At 35.4% G+C, this 16,606-nt stretch overlaps 1 pseudogene; it reads right to left on the bottom strand.

Annotated features, from left to right (window-relative positions):
• Positions 1-6,585: 6,585 nt before the first annotated feature.
• Positions 6,586-13,711, bottom strand: LOC110576749 (annotated as a pseudogene).
• Positions 13,712-16,606: the final 2,895 nt, after the last annotated feature.

Genomic DNA, 16,606 nt, shown 5'->3' with positions numbered 1-16,606 from the left:
TTGCAAATATCCTCTCCCATTCTGTGGGTTGTCTCTTTGTTTTGTTGACTGTTTCCTTTGCTGTGCAGAAGCTTTTTATCTTGATGAAGGCCCAAAAGTTCATTTCTGCTTTTGTTTCCCTTGCCTATGGAGATGTGTTTTGAAAGAAGTTGCTGTGGCTGATGTGGAAGAGGTTACTGCCAATGTTCTCCTCTGGGATTTTGATAGATTCCTGTCTCACATTGAGGTCTTTCATCCATTTTTTTTTCTTTGTGTATGGTGTAAGAGAATGGTCGAGTTTCATTCTTCTGTATATAGCTGTCCAATTTTCCCAGCACCATTTATTGAAGAGACTGTCTTTTTTCCATTGCATGTTTTTTCCTGCTTTGTCAAAGATGAGTTGACCATAGAGTTGAGGGTCCATTTCTGGGCTCTCTATTCTGTTCCATTGATCTATGTGTCTGTTTTTGTGCCAGTACCATGCTGTTTTGGTGATCACAGCTTTGTAATATAGCTTGAAATCAGGCAATGTGATGCCCCCAGCTTTGTTTTTCTTTTTCAACATTTCCTTGGTGATTCCGGGTCTTTTCTGGTTCCATACAAATTTTAGGATTGTTTGTTCCAGCTCTTTGAACAATGTCATTGGTATTTTGATTGGGATGGCGTTGAAAGTATAGATTGCTCTGGGCAGCATAGAAAGGTTTGGATACGCTTGCTTTTGCTCTGACTCTCGGAAGAGTCACGGAAAGCCACCAAGGAAAGCCGCCAGAGAAAAAAAGCCCCCCCCAAAATGGTTTTCACTGAGCCCATCCCCTCCTCACAGAGGGGAAGGGCAACTCTGCCCAAACAGGGTTGCCTGAGAAACAGCGTGGCAGGCCCCTCCCCCAGAAGACAGACTAGAAGAACAAGAGGCTGACAACCCTAAGGTCCCTATAAAACAGGTGCATCTTGCTTGGATTTTGGTCAATAATTTGGACTCTGTACATTCCCTCAACCACCCCTCAGCAGAATGACTAAGAGGAGGAAACCACAACAAAGGAAAGAACCAGAGAATGTGGCCTTTGCCACAGAACTAATGGATATGGATATAACCAAGATGTCAGAAATTGACTTCAGAGTAATAATTGTCAAGGCGATATCTAAGCTTGAGAAAAATGTTAATGATAATGTAGAATCTCTAAGGGCAGAAATGAGATCTAATCAGGCTGAACTTAAAAATGTGATGAATGAAATGCTGTTTAAGCTGGATACCCTGACTGCCAGGGTAAACAAGGCAGAAGAATGAATTAGTGAGATAGAGGATAAGATGATAGAAAAGAAGGAAATCAAGGCAGCATGGGAAAAACAAATTAAAACCCAAGGAATCAAACTGAGAGAGATTAGTGACTCAATGAAACATTCCAGTATCAGAATTATTAGGATCCCTGAGGGGGTAGAGAGAGAGAGGTCTAGGAGATATATTTGAGCAAATTGTAGCTGAGAACTTCCCTAATCTTGGGAAGGAAACAAGCATTCATGTCTAAGAGGCAGAGAGGACCCCTCCCAAAATCAATGAGAACAGACTGACGCCATGATATATAATAGTACAATTTGCAAATCTTAGATCCAAGGAAACAATCTTGAAATTGGCAAGAGAGAAGAGATTTCTCACTTAGTGGGAGGAACATCAGAATAACGTCAGACCTGTCCACAGAGACCTGGCAAGCCAGAAAGGGCTGGCAAGACATCTTCAGGGTACTAAATGAGAAGAACATGCAGCCAAGAATACTTTATCCAGCAAAACTGTCATTCAGAATGGATGGAGAGGCAAGGAGCTTCCGAGACCAGCAGAAACTGAAAGAATATGTGACCACGAAGCCGGCCCTGCAAGAAATATTAGGGGGGATTCTATAAAAGGAGAAAGACCCCAAGACTGATATAGAACAGAAATTTACAGAGACAATCTATAGAAACAAGGACTTCACAGGCAACATGATGACAATAAAATCATTATCTTTCAATAATCACTCTCAATGTGAATGGCCTAAATGCTCCCACGAAACGGCACAGGGTTGCAAATTGGATAAAAAGACAGGACTCATCCATATGCTGTCTACAAGAGACTCATTCTGAACCTAAAGATACATCCAGACTGAAAGTGAAGGGATGGAGATCCATCTTCCATGCCAGCGGACCTCAAAAGAAAGCTGGGGTAGCAATTCTTATATCAGACAAATTAGATTTTAAGCTGAAGCACTGCTTTTTATCATTTTCTGTAGTGTATGTTTGCTTGCAGTGATTTCTCTCAAGCTTTTGTTTCTTTAATACAATTTTATTTTGCTTGAATTAAAAAAAAATGGTTTTACTTTGAATAGGATTATAGTGTGATTTTTCTTCAGAACAACATATATAGCATGATGTTGATCTGTTCTTACAAATTTTATAATGAGAAGTCTGTGACCACTCTTATTTATGTCCTTTTGTATTTAATATTCCTTTTTATCTCTGGATAGTTTGAAGACTTTCTTTTTATCACTGTTTTTTAGCATTTTGATTAAAATGTGACTTGCTATCATTTATATTTTTATTCTCTTGTGACTTATTGAATTTCTTGGATCTTTGAGTTCATAGTTTTTTTTAGATTTGGAAAATTTTGACCTTTTTACCTTCAAATAATTTATCCTCTCTTTTCCTGCCCCAACAATATATCTGCTACCTCTTTCTGGAACTCCAATTACACATATTCAGTGGCTTGATATTTTTCCAGAGGTCACTCTTCGTTTTTCCATTTTTCCTCCCCTGTGTACTTAATCTTGAATACTTTCTATTGTTATTCAAGTTCACTGATTTTTGTACTAAATTTGAAATCTGGTTTGGTATATACTCTATCTTTGTTCTGCTTGAAAATGGTCTCGACTATTCTATGTTCTTTACATTAAAAAAATTACAATCTGCCTATCAATTTTTCCCCAAAAAAACTTTTGAGATTTTAAGTCAGGTTTTGTGGAATCTGTGGATTAATTTTTGGGGAATTGGTAAATTAAAATTAGTACGTTTTGTAATACATGCACATGGTATATTTCTCAATTGATTTAAGTCTTTTCTAATTTCTCTTGACAATGTTTTCAGCATCATAGTCTTACCAATCTTTTGTTAGATTTAATTATGGGAATTTGATGTTTTATGTTGCTATTATGAATGGTCTTGATGTTTTATTTTCCCATTTTTGTTATAGTATATAGGAATATGTTTGATATTTTAATATTGGCCTGTATATTAAGCCTTTGCTAAATTTACTTATTAACTGTGACTTTGTAAATTCCTTAGGACTTTCTTCTCACATGATTATGTCATCTTCCAAGAAAGGCAGTTTATTTCTTTCTTTTCAATATGTATGACTTTGATTTTTCTTCTGCCTTAATGCCTTGGCTAAGACCTCTAATGTTGAGTTGGGGTGATGAGAGTGAGTATCTTAATTTTTTTTCCCTTGATTTTAGGAATAAAGGATTTTATATTTCACCATTAAATATGATACTTTGTTAGGTCTAGATTTTTCATAGCTACCCTTGGAGAAGTTCTTTTCTATTGCTTGTTTGGTGAGAGATTTATTATTATTATTACTGTTATTATTATCATTATTAATGCATGTTGAATGATTTCAACTGCTTTTTCTATAATCTATTATCATATTTTTCTCCATTAGTATGGTTTTCAAATGTTAAGCCAACATCTATAAATAAAATGAATCCCATTTGTGATATATATATATCATTAATATATATAGTATATATATAGTAGTTGGTTCTATTTGCTAACATTGTGTTTAGAATTGCAGTGTTCACTCCCATGAGGAATTTTCATCTGTTAATTTCTTTTTATCTTTCTTTCTTTCCTTTTTTTTAGCCTGGCCTTGAAACTAGTTTAGCTGGTCTCATAAAATGATTTGTGAATCAGTCAGTTAAGCATCTGCCTTCAGCTCAGGTCATGGTCCTGGGGTCCTGGGATGAGTCCTGGGTCAGACTTCCTGCTCAGTGGGAAGTCTGCTCCTCCCTCTCCCTCTGTCCCTCCTCCTCCCTCCCATTACTTGTGCATGCACTCTCTCAAATAAATAAATCTTTAAAAAAAATTATTTGTGATGTACTCCATCTATATTTTTTCCTTCTCTGAAAATTTTGGGTAAGACTGGTATTCTTTCTTCTTTCAAAGTTTTGTAGATTTCAACAGTGAACCTATCTTGCTTATGGTTTTCATTCTTGGTAGTTTTTTTAAATTGCAGATTAAATTTATTTAACAGTTATATTGACATCCAGATTTAAATTTATTCTTGGATGACTTTATTCAGTTGTTTTTTTCAAAGAATGTATCCATTTCATCCAAGATTTTAAATTTATTGACATAAGGTTATTTATAATATTTTATCTTTTCAAATGCCAGTAGAATCTGTAGTGATGCCTTCTTCCTTATTTCTGTTAATTTTTTCTTGATGAGCCACTCAAGGATTTACCACTTTATTGGCATTTCCAAAAGGTGTTAGGACTTTTTGTTGATCCTCTTTATTTCATATTTATTTTTATTCATTAATTAATGTTCTTATCTTTATTAATAATCTCTGCACACTTTAAGTTTTATTTGCTGTTCGTAATGTCTTGAAATAGGTGATTGGATCATTGATTTTCATCTTGAGTGATACTATCAAATGAACACTTTAAACATATGTCATACATTTAGATATGCAGAATCAACTGAACAACTTTTCAACTTTTAAAATTTGACAGCAATGTGGATTAATGAGGAATTCTTTCATGATAAATAGATTTTGTTTATTTCTTTGCCAAGTAATTTCTAGATCTCATGATAAATATAGAAGTGATTTAATAATTATAAGAATATAATCTTGTCAACATCTTTCAGTTTTGTATACAAAAAATAATTGTAGCATAGTGTAAGGTAACGATACTACTGGCCTTCATCAGAAAGATAGAAGGATCATTAGTCTTTAGTTAGGAAAAAAAATACATGATGTATGAATAATGGCAATGGCTTTGACAAGAACTTGGACAATAATTCAAATGAAACAAAGAAGTGGAAATTGCTTATTAAATGGAAATTCTTTTTTCTATGACTTTTTTTATGATTCAACCATTAATGGAATGGTCATAAGAACCTTTGTACATATCAATACAACCATATACTGTGATTTGACCGCATCCTCAAATTTACAATAAAAAATTTATAATACAAAATTAATTGTTCTATTTTGGGGGTTATGATATTTAGATATTATAGGTAAAACTATAATATTTTATTTTAAAGAGAAATGTGTGTGTATATATATATTGTTTATTTGCACCTAGGAGAACAGTGCTATAGCTGAGTGGCCAGGGCATCTACCTCCCACAGCAGCTGAGAATATATTTATTTATTATAAAGATTATGTTATGAAGAATATACTCCCCAACTCAGCCACCATTATGGAGACTGACACCAAGAATGAGTGGGGCCACATCATAATTGTAGGAATGGAGGGACAGACCAGCACGACTGAACCTACTGGTTTTACATTTAATCAGTATCATGGGGTATAGTTCACCCACTGAAAATATACATACCACAAACCTGTTTCAAAAAGTAATTATTTCTAACAAAGAATCCTTATAATTACAAATAATGAAGTATGGTTTTTTTTTTTCCTTTCCATCACCTTTTCTCCCTCAGTCGAGGAGTATATGATAAGTACATTGATTTCATATGTACATTCTCAGTGCTAATTTCAGTTGAGCTGCTGCTTTTTCTGGCCCATGTATGTTTTGTGTTTCCACGTTTCTGTGACTAACAAATTAGTCCCACTCTCTATAGCTTCAAAGTGAAATCCTGTGAAGCCTCCTCATCTTTCTGCCTCCTGTCCCTAGCTTGTCAATTTGATTTTCTTCTTGGGTTTTCCCCCCTTGCCTAGAAAGGAACCCTCAGATTTCAGATAATCATCCTAATCCTCCAGGTAGGGATCATTCTTGATATCTGCAAGTACACCTGTGAGTTCTGGGATATTTAGACTGGTATAGAGCACCACATTGCTAGAAACTAGAACAGCAGAAACTACTCAAACACTGTTAAACATGAAAGCCCTAACCACAAGGACTGGGCTCAAGGACTCATTATAAGTAAATATTGGGGAACTTTCCAGATGGGCTCTATCCGTGATAGAATAAAGCGTAGGCAATACCCCTTATTCTAATAAGGACAATAGTTCCCTAACATAGTAGTTATTCAGTTACATCTTTTCTTCAAATCCCAAAGCATGCATCAGCTGTATTATTTCTTTCCCAAGGCAGAATAAACACATGTTGAAACAGGGTTTCTTCCTCTCCATCTTGGGATCTTTTCACTCAGGGCTTTTTACTAGGAAGAGATGTGCTGGGGCTACTATTTAGCCAAATGCCATTTGAGTGGTAAAAGGAGTATGGAAATGTTAGAGGTTTATGTTCTTCTGACATGTAAATTCCTGTCTTTCAGCAAGACAATGGGACTCAGTTGAAATAGTGGATTCAGTTCTTAGTTTCCTTTCCTTTACATAATTAAAAAAAAAAACAACTCTTTTACAATCATACCTTTAACCAGTTAATCTAGATTTCATCTTTTGCTGAAATTCTTCTCCAGCCAATGCCAGACTTCTTGAAGGTTGTAATAGAAAGGGCCCTTTCCTCCCAGATAAGCAATTTTCTGTCTCTGCACAATACACACACGTTCAAAGCCTACCCCATAAGCTACATTGGCATTATTGCCCATGTGGTCAGTCACAACTCAGCACTGAGGCGGCAAGGAGAATTGCTCCAGAAGCTGGTGGGCTGTTGCACAACAGTCTTCCTGGTTCTGGTGCTTCTTCACTTCAAAAGACAAAGAAGAATCACCAGGCACTGCCCAACTATCTGAAGGATTAGCCTCATTAATGTAGACCAACAGGAAGTCAGCCACTGATGGGAACTCTTCCACCAATTTGCTCAAGTAAGACAGCTGGCTAGTAAAAGGAGGTCAAGTGGCTGAGCCAAAGTTGACCACGAGTGGGTGCTGAGGGCTGGCAAAGTCAAGAAGGTGGTACTTGGCTCCATCGACCATCTTCACCTGGGCACCATTTCTACTGTTGTCACCTCCTTCAGAATAGGAGACATGCACCACACTGGAATTGGGGGCATCTTCACCCAATGTCACCTGCTTGTAGGCATCGGGGAGGAAGCTCTTCCAGATGCAGCTCATTCCCTCTGAGGTCAGCATGCGCCTCCACTCCCCGCCCGTGGACTTGGAGTGGCTCAGCAGCAGCACCACGTGCCCCAAGTCACGTGGAGCAATGGTTCAAAACCAGTTTATTTTAACTTCAAAATGTATATTCTATCTAGATCCCAATGCAGGGAAACGAATGAATGAAGGAGCAGAGGCTATAACTCAGCTCCTGGGATTCCTAATTCAGTTCTTCCCACCTTGCTGTACTCTGCCTGTGCAGACTTTTTGTTTCTGGGAGGTTCCAGTGGTGTTCCTTGTAAGATGATCATGTCAGGGTCACCACTTGCCTGGAATGGCCAGCAATCCTTATACCGAGGGATGAAAGAGTACTCCAAACTTTGCTGTGAAAGAGAGGAGAAGGCAAGGGGCTCAACGCTCAGAGACAAGACCTTAAATGGAAATTTGACAAAAGAAATTCTTGGTGTTGTATTTTGCAGATAAGAATACTATATTGTGGGGCGCCTGGGTGGCTCAGTTGGTTAAGCGACTGCCTTTGGCTCAGGTCATGATCCTGGAGTCCCGGGATCGAGTCCCGCATCGGGCTCCCTGCTCGGCAGGGAGTCTGCTTCTCCCTCTGACCCTCCTCCCTCTCATGCTCTCTCTCTCTCTCATTCTCTCTCTCACATAAATAAATAAAATCTTAAAAAAAAAAAGAATACTATATTGTGTTCATACTAGCAAACAATTGTTATTTAAAGTAAAAATAACTTGTTTGCTAGAACTTGCTCAAGAAATAAGCATTCTCCTATGCCTTTACCCTTCAAGTATTTTTACATAGTATTTGTTGTAAAAACAGTCCTTTCATTCCACTCTGAGGAAGAAGTGAAACTGATGAGGGCACAATAAAAACTGGGTTTTTTGTTTGTTTAGACAATTTATCTAAAAAAGCCTGTTACAGTCAACGCTTAGAAAAATCTCAAAGGGGTTATGCTGAGTATAAAAAGGCAATCTAATTTAACTATGTGCCAAAAATCCCAACACTATTTAATGGCATAAACTATATTTTACAACTAACAATATAAAATTTACAATGTCATTTAATAAAAAATAAAGAGGCATCTAAAGCAGCAGAAAAATAAGACTCAAATCCAAAAAAAAAATTATATAATTGACCTATTGGATATCATGAGAGCTGTTATAATTAGCAGACAAGGACTTTTAAACAGCTATCATAAATATGCCCCATGTGTTCAAGAAGTTAGAGAAAAATATGAGCATGATGAAAAAAGAGATGGAAAAAGCATAAAAAAGCATATATTTAAAAGCCCAAATGGAAGGTCTCAAGTTGATAATTATAGTATCTGTAATTAAAAATATATGGATAGGATTAATAGCAGATTAACAGAAGATCCATAATCTTGAAAATATGGAAATGGTAAATATCCAAAATGAAGCAGAGAGACAAAGATAATAGGAAAAAATGAAGAAAGTGATAATGACTTCAGGAGTAATATCAAACTGTTTATATAAATGTAATTGAATTCCCAAAAGTAGAAGTGGAAAGAGGGGTCAGAAGAGAATATTTAGAGAAAAAAATGTTGAGAATCTTCCCAAATGTGAAAACTAAAACCCCACAGATTCAAAAAATCTCACAGATTTTTATGTTCTTTAAAAATCTCACAGATGTTCTTTATATTCAAACCCAAATTTGAATATAAAGAACATCACACCAAGCTACATCAAAATCAATTCCAGAAAATCAGTGATAAAGAGTAAATCTTAAAAATACAGAGAGAAAAAGGCTCATGATGGAGATACAAAGAGTGCAGACTGATCATCTGAAAATATGAAAGGAAAAGATGATATAGTGATATTACTAAAGGACTGAATGGAAACAAACAGAATCTATCAATGTAGAATTCTTCACAGATGAAAAAAATTATTTTTAAAATGAAGGCAAAATAGCAAAATAAAGATATTTTCCAAATAAAAGGAGAGAGAATTTATAACCAACAAATCTGCACTATACAAATTGTTAAAGGCAGTTCTTCGGATAGAAGAAATATGATAGATGGAAATTTGGGTCTACATGAAGCAATGAAGACTCCTGGAAATGGGAAATATGTGGATACATTTAAAAAAATTGTTTCTTCCTATTTACAATCTAATGAAAAGATAATTGACTGTATTAAACAAAATGGGATTTATAGCATATGTAGAAGTAAGATATATGGCAATTTTAGCACAGTGTTTGATGGGGGATAATGGAAGCAGGTTATTATGTTGTTGTTACACAGTATGTGAGGTGGTGTAATATTTGAAAGGTGAGTGATAAAATGCATATTGTAAAGCATACAGCATAAAGTAAAATATAGAACAAAGAGCTGTTAAGCTAATAATGGAGATAAAGTGGAATCATTAAAAAAAAAACTCAGGTAATCTGAGAAAGATGATAAATGGAAATATTTAACAAGATGATAGATTTAAACTCAATCACATCAATAATTAGTGAGAACACTAATAAAACACTAATTTAAAAAACTAGATTGGTTTTATTAGTATCAATGTAGATTTCACATTAAAAAATTACCAGAAATACAGAACGACATTTTATAATGCTAAAAGGATTAATTCTTTAAAAGGACATGACAATCATAAATATTTTTTCACTTAAGAGTGCTTCTAAGTGGAAGAAGGGAAAAATAATACAACTAAACACTGAAATAGACAAATCCAAAATTATAGTTGAATTATAGTTAACAATATTGTATCACATATTTGAAAGTTGCTAAGAGAATAGATCTTAAAAGTTCTTATCACAAAACAAAAAATTTTGTGGGGGTACCTGGGTGGCTCAGTCAGTTAAGCATCTGACTTTTTTCTCAGCTCAGGTCTTGATCTCAGGTTGTGGGTTCGAGCCTCACACTGGACTCCACGCTGGGTGTGGAGCTACTTAAAAAAGTGTGTAGCTATGCATAGTGATGATGTTAACAAGACTTTACTGTGGTGATCATTTCACAGTATATACAAATATTGAATCATTATTTTGTATATCTGAAGCTAAAATGCTATTTGTCAGTTATATCTCAATAAGATATAGTTGGAAATTTCAACACTTTTTTTCTAAGTAATTGAAAAAAATTAAGCAGAAAATAAGTAATAATATAGAAGACTTGAACATTGTCAACCATTTTGACTTAACTCACATTTCAGTAAGACTCCACCCGATAATACCAGAGTACACATTCCTTTCAAGCATATGTAGGTAATTTTCCACTATAGGCCATATTCTTGGCTATAAAATAAGTTTCATAGATTACTGAGATGTCAGTAACAGAGACTGGATTTGTACCAGTGCCTGAAATAAACAACTTGACCCAATATATGAAACAACGGTTTTTGAGAAACTGGAGGTCAAGAAATGAAGGACAGTGATCTCTGAATGGCTGTAAACAGAGGAGGTGAGCCCTATGTGTGTTCCATCTTATTCCCTTGTTAGAGCTACATGGCTTTGGTATGAGGAAGGGAAACCCAGGTGGATACTAATGATCTTCCTGATATGAGAGACTATGAGGAGACCAAAGCAGCTAGAGGTTTCAGGACAAAATGCTAGTTTTGCCAGATTAATAGAAACCAGACATAGATGCCACACACATAAGGTCAACTGATTTTTTACCAAATTGCCAAGATAATTCAGTGAGAGAAGTACTGTCTTTTTACAAAAGATGCTAGAGCTATTGGATAACTGTATGTTTAAAATTTTTTTTCAAAATTATCCTCACAGCATATATAAAAATTAAGTTGAAATGAATCATTGACCTAAATTTAAGAGCTAAAACTTCCAAAAGAAAACAAGAGAAAATCTTTGTGGTCATGGAACAGGAACAATTTCTTCAACAGGACACAAAAGCATGAACTAAACAAAGAAAAAAAAATTAGATTTTATTAAGATTTTTACCTTCAACAGCCAATGTTAAAAAAAAGGTAAGCTACAGAGAAAAAATACTTGATAAACACATATCTGAGAAAGAACTGTATTCAGACCATGTAAAAAACTCTTCAACTCAATAAAAAGATAAAGTAATGAGCAAAATATTTGAAGAGACTTTTCACTAAATGAATATATGAGTGACAAAAAATATAGAAAAAGTAAATGTCATTTGTCATTAAGGAAATGTACATTAAAACACAATGAGATATATCTACATACCCACTAGATTGGCTAAAATTAAAAATACTGAGGATACCAAGTGTCAACAAGGATATGGAGCAAGTAACTCAAACTCTCGTATATTGTTACCAGGAATGCAAATTGTATAGTCACTTTGGGAAACAGTTTAGAGATTTCTTATAAAGTTTAACATATGGCCCAGGAATATCACCCTAGAAATTACTCAAGAGAAATGAGAAAGTATGTCCTCAAAAATACTTTGTAGGCCCGGGCACCTGGGTGGCTCAGTCAGTTAGGTAGCGGCCGACTCTTGATTTTGACTCAGGTCATGATCTCAGGGTCTTGAGATCGAGCCCTGCATTGGGCTTATGCTGGGTATGGAGGCTGCTTAAGATTCTCTCTCTCTCCTTCTCCCTCTGAAACCCCTCCACCCCATTCTCACTCTCCCTCTCTCTCTCTCTCTCTCAAAAAAAAAAATACTTTGTAGGCAGATGTTCACAGAAGTCTTATTCATAAGAGTTACAAACTAGAGAAAACCCAAATCCCCATCATTGGACAGATGGCTAAGCAAATTGTGTATGTTTATACAAAAGAACAATATTCAGCAATAAAAAACCCTAAATGCTGATACATGAAATATCATGGATGAACCTCAAAAGCATTTTACTAAATGAAAGAAGCCAAACACCAAAGAATAAATACCAGTTGTAGGTTTTCACTTACGTAAAATTCTTGGAAAGGTAACACCATAGTGACAAAGAGCAGTTCAGTGCTTACCAACACCTAGAGCAAAGGGGCGGGGGGAGCGGTTAATAACAACCATGGTATTGGTAACAGGACTGTGTATGTTTGGCCAAATTCATCATGCTATACCCTTAAAATATGTGAATTTTATTTGATGTAAAATATACCTCAGTTAAACTGATTTATAAGAGAGAATTGGGAAGGGCAAAAGAGAGTGAGGATGCACCACCTTGGAGGAGGTTTGAGCAAAGGGAAGCAAAGTATTAGACTGGTGCAAAATCCTAAGCGCCAAGCTCATTTAATACTTTAGGTTCACAGGTCCCAAACAATCAAAATAATAGACTATTTTAACCATTTAATCAGGCTTTATCTAATTGGAGAGCCAAAACATTTATTCTGAATTGGAATAATGTCCTTTATGATAATAACTAAGTCATATGGAAATAAAGTCTTAAGACCATTTAATTTCCAGATTTTGTGATTAATATCTTTAAGACCCTGTTTGGCAAAATACTTGCATTAACTTAATCTTTTTAAACACAGCATTTTATCAAACATTGCAGCAAATTTTAGATTAAAATTTTTGACTAATAGAGAAGGCCTCAGAAATGAACTAGATGGGGCACCTGGGTGGCTCAGTTGGTTAAGCGACTGCCTTCGGCTCAGGTCATGATCCTGGAGTCCCGGGATCGAGTCCCGCATCGGGCTCCCTGCTCGGCAGGGAGTCTGCTTCTCCCTCTGACCCTCCCCCCTCTCATGTGCTCTCGCACTCTCAAATGAATAAATAAATAAAATCTTTAAAAAAAAAAGAAATGAACTAGATGTCTCTTAACTTTTATTTATTATAATTCATTAGAAAATTTCTTGGAGCATATTTTATTTTTATTATTCAACTACTTACAAATAATGAGTATATATTTTGTCGGCAGGTACATGGGGGATTTCTAGCAAATTATTTACCTCTGGCAAGGGAGAGACCCTTAGAGAATACATTTAAAATATTATCTTACATGATTAGAAATCTTTTCTATGCAGTTAAAACTTTTTGGAAGAGGTGCTAGAAAGTAACCAGGCCATAAACACAGACGGAGAGAATTAAAATCTTTCACAATGAAAGGGGCATCAAAATGTCCTCACCCTTAAATAAAAATTTTATTTATTCAGAAAACGAATACTGAATGCCTGGGTTAGGGATTAGGCACATAACGATGAAAGCAGCTCTTATGGTAAATCATTGTTAGGGTGCCAACCATTGTGGTTTTCTGGAGGTTGAGGAGTTCCTCAGGATGCAAGACTTTTAGTGTTAAATCTGAGGCAGTGTAGACACAGAGACCTAGACTTGCAGAGACAGAGAGACAGAGGAATAATTACAATGAAACATGATACATGTTTTGATAGCTTTAATAGAAATGTATCTCTCAGTGTTGGATATATAGGAGAGAGTCTAGTCTATTCAATGCTCTCCTCCAGGGGACAGACCATGAAATCAGCCTGCAAACTGTCTCTCTCCTTGTTTGCAACTTTCCCTGCTTTCCTTTGCACAATTTGTGGTTCTATGGGGAGGACTGCAGAGATAAAATGTTAATAATCATCTTACTCTTGAATGTCTGTGGTGATGAGCTGCATGTTTTACATCAGGGTTAGTTCTAGGTCTTTCTGCAGCAATAACCATGAATTTTGTTGCTGGCCTCTTTGTTCCGTAACATCCAGTAAGAGCCAGTTGATAAATTCAACTGTTGAGAATCAGGAAAAACAAGATAGCTATTAACCAAATCATTCACTCCTAAACCAGAATTTTTTTTTTTCTCCCAAACACTTGGGAAAAGCCTTGACATGCTCTTGGAATCACATTTAAATGGTAGCAACTAATGGAGTCATAGTAGATGAACTTCTACATTTTAGCTAGTATTTAAATTTCAAAACCATTTTCATGAACATTTTAGAACTTTATTCACAGCTGGAAGAGTGGCAGGTGTAGACATTAACAATACTCTGACTGGGTGAGAGTTGAATATCACAGAAATATCCAGGTTCACAAATCGGTTTTGTTTGTTGTTATTATCCTGGGGTCGTCACTGATGGTGTTCTGATATAATATTTTTCCTTTTGCTATTGGGATCCTGTTTAAGAGATTCAATTAAAAGTGTGTGCTACTTTTTAAATCAGATTATTTGGGGATTTTCTTGTTTTTATTGAGCTGGAGGAATTCCTTATATATCTTGGATATTAATCCCTTATCAGATACATGGTTTGTAAATATTTTTTCCATTCTGTGGATTGCCGTTTTACTCTGTTGATTGTTTCCTTTGCTGTGCAGAAGCTTTTAGTTTGATGTGGTACCATTTGTCTATTTTTTCTTTATTGCCTGTGCTTTTCGTGTCATATCCAAAGAAAAAAATCATTGCCAAGAACAATGTCATGAAGCTTTTTTTTTTAAGTTTTCTTCTAGAAGTGTGATAGTTTTAGTTCTTAGGGTTTAAGTCTATAATCCATTTTAAGTTGATTTTGTATGTTGTAAGATAGGAGTCCAGTTTCATTATTTTGCTTATGGATATCTAGTTTTCTTAACACCATTTATTGAACAGACTCCATTTTCCATTGTGTAGTCCTGGTGCCCTTGTCAAAGATTGGATGGCCATACATGCATTTATTTCTGTGATCTCCATTCTGTTCTATGGGTCGGTATGCTCTATTAGTTACTATAGCTTTGCAATGTATTTTGAAACCAGGAAGTGTGATGCCTTCAGTTTAGTTCTTTTTTCTCAAGCTCACTTTGGTTATTCTGGATCTTTTATAGTTCCATGTGAATGTTAAGATTGTTTTTCCTATTTCTGTAAGAAATGTCATGGGATTTTGATGGGAATGACACTGAATTACTTTGGGTAGTATGGACATTTTAACAATATCAAGTCTCTTAATCCAAGGACATGGGATATCTTCCCATTTATTTGTGTCATTTTAAGTTTCTTTTATGAATGTATTGCAGTTTTCAGTGCACATGTCTTTTACTTCATTGGTTAAGTTTATTGCTAAGTATTTTATTCTTTTTGATGTTATTGTAAATGGGATTGCTTTCCTAATTTTTTTTTCCAGATAGTTCATTGTTAGTATATAGAAACACAACTGATTGTTGTATGTTGATTTTATATACTGCAACTTCATTGAATTTGTTTATTACATATGGAAGCAACCTCAGTGTCTATAGATAGATGAATGGGTAAAGAAGATGTGAAATACACACACACACACATAAATATACATACACATACATATAGGGGAATACTACTCAGTCATAAAAAAGAGTGGAATATTGTCATTTGAGACAACATGGATGGACCTAGAGGGTATTATGCTAAGTGAAATAAGTTAGACAGAAAAAGAAAAATGCTGTATGATTTTAGTTATATGTGGAATCTAAAAATAAAACGAAACAGACTCAAAGATACAGAGAACAATCTGGTGGTTGCCAGAGGGGAGGAGACAGGCAAAATTGGTGAAGGGGATTAAAAGATACAAACTTCCAGTTATAAAATAAGTAAATCGTGGGGTTGTAATGTACATCATAGGGAATATAGACAGTAATATTTTAATAACTCTGTATGATGATGGATAGCTAGACTTATCACAGTGATCACTTTGTAATGTACATAAATGTTGAATCACTATGTTGTACACCTTAAACTAATATAATATTTTATGTCAACTACACTTCAGTTAAAAAGACACAATGAGATCACCTCATACCTATTAGGATGGCCATTATAAAAAACAACAACAACAAAAAACAACAAGTGTTGGCGAGGATGTGGAGAAATTGAACCCATGTTCACTGTTGGTGGGAATGCAAAAATGGTGTGGTCATTATGGAAGACAACCTAGAAGCTACTCGAAACTTAAAAATAGGGCTATCATATGATCCAGCATCCCATTCCTGTGTATGTGTCAAAAGAATTGAAATTGGAATCTTTTAGAGATATATGTACTCCCATGTTCATTACAGCATTATTCACAATAGCCAAGATATGGAAACAACCTAAATGTGTGTGTACAGACAAATAGATTTAAAAAATGTGGTCTAGGGCACCTGGGTGGCTCAGTCAGTTAAGTGTCTGCCTTAGGCTCAGGTCATGATCCCAGGGTTCTGGGATCAAGCCCCGCATCAGGCTCCCTGCTCAGCAGGCTCCCTCTCCCTCTGCCCCTCCTCCTGTCTGTGCTCTCTCTCTCTCAAATAAATAAATAAAATCTTTAAAAAAATGTGGTCTATACATACAATGAAATGTTATTCAGCCTTAAAAAAGAAGAAACTTTTACTTTGCAACAATATGATGACCCTGGAAGACATGGTGCTAAGTGAAATAAATCAGTCACAGAAGGACAAATACGGCATGATTCCACTTACATGAATAAGTAAAAAATAGTCAAACTTATAGAAATAGAAAATAGAACGGTCATTGCTAGGGGATGGGGCAGGGGAAATGGGGAGTTGTTCAATGGTTATAAAGTTATAGTTATACAAGATGA

This window comes from Neomonachus schauinslandi, chromosome 1 (assembly GCF_002201575.2).
Source record: "Neomonachus schauinslandi chromosome 1, ASM220157v2, whole genome shotgun sequence".
Classification (NCBI taxonomy): domain Eukaryota; kingdom Metazoa; phylum Chordata; class Mammalia; order Carnivora; family Phocidae; genus Neomonachus; species Neomonachus schauinslandi.
The sequence above is the reverse complement of the archived record's forward strand: the minus strand, read 5'-3'. Positions and strand labels throughout refer to the sequence as shown.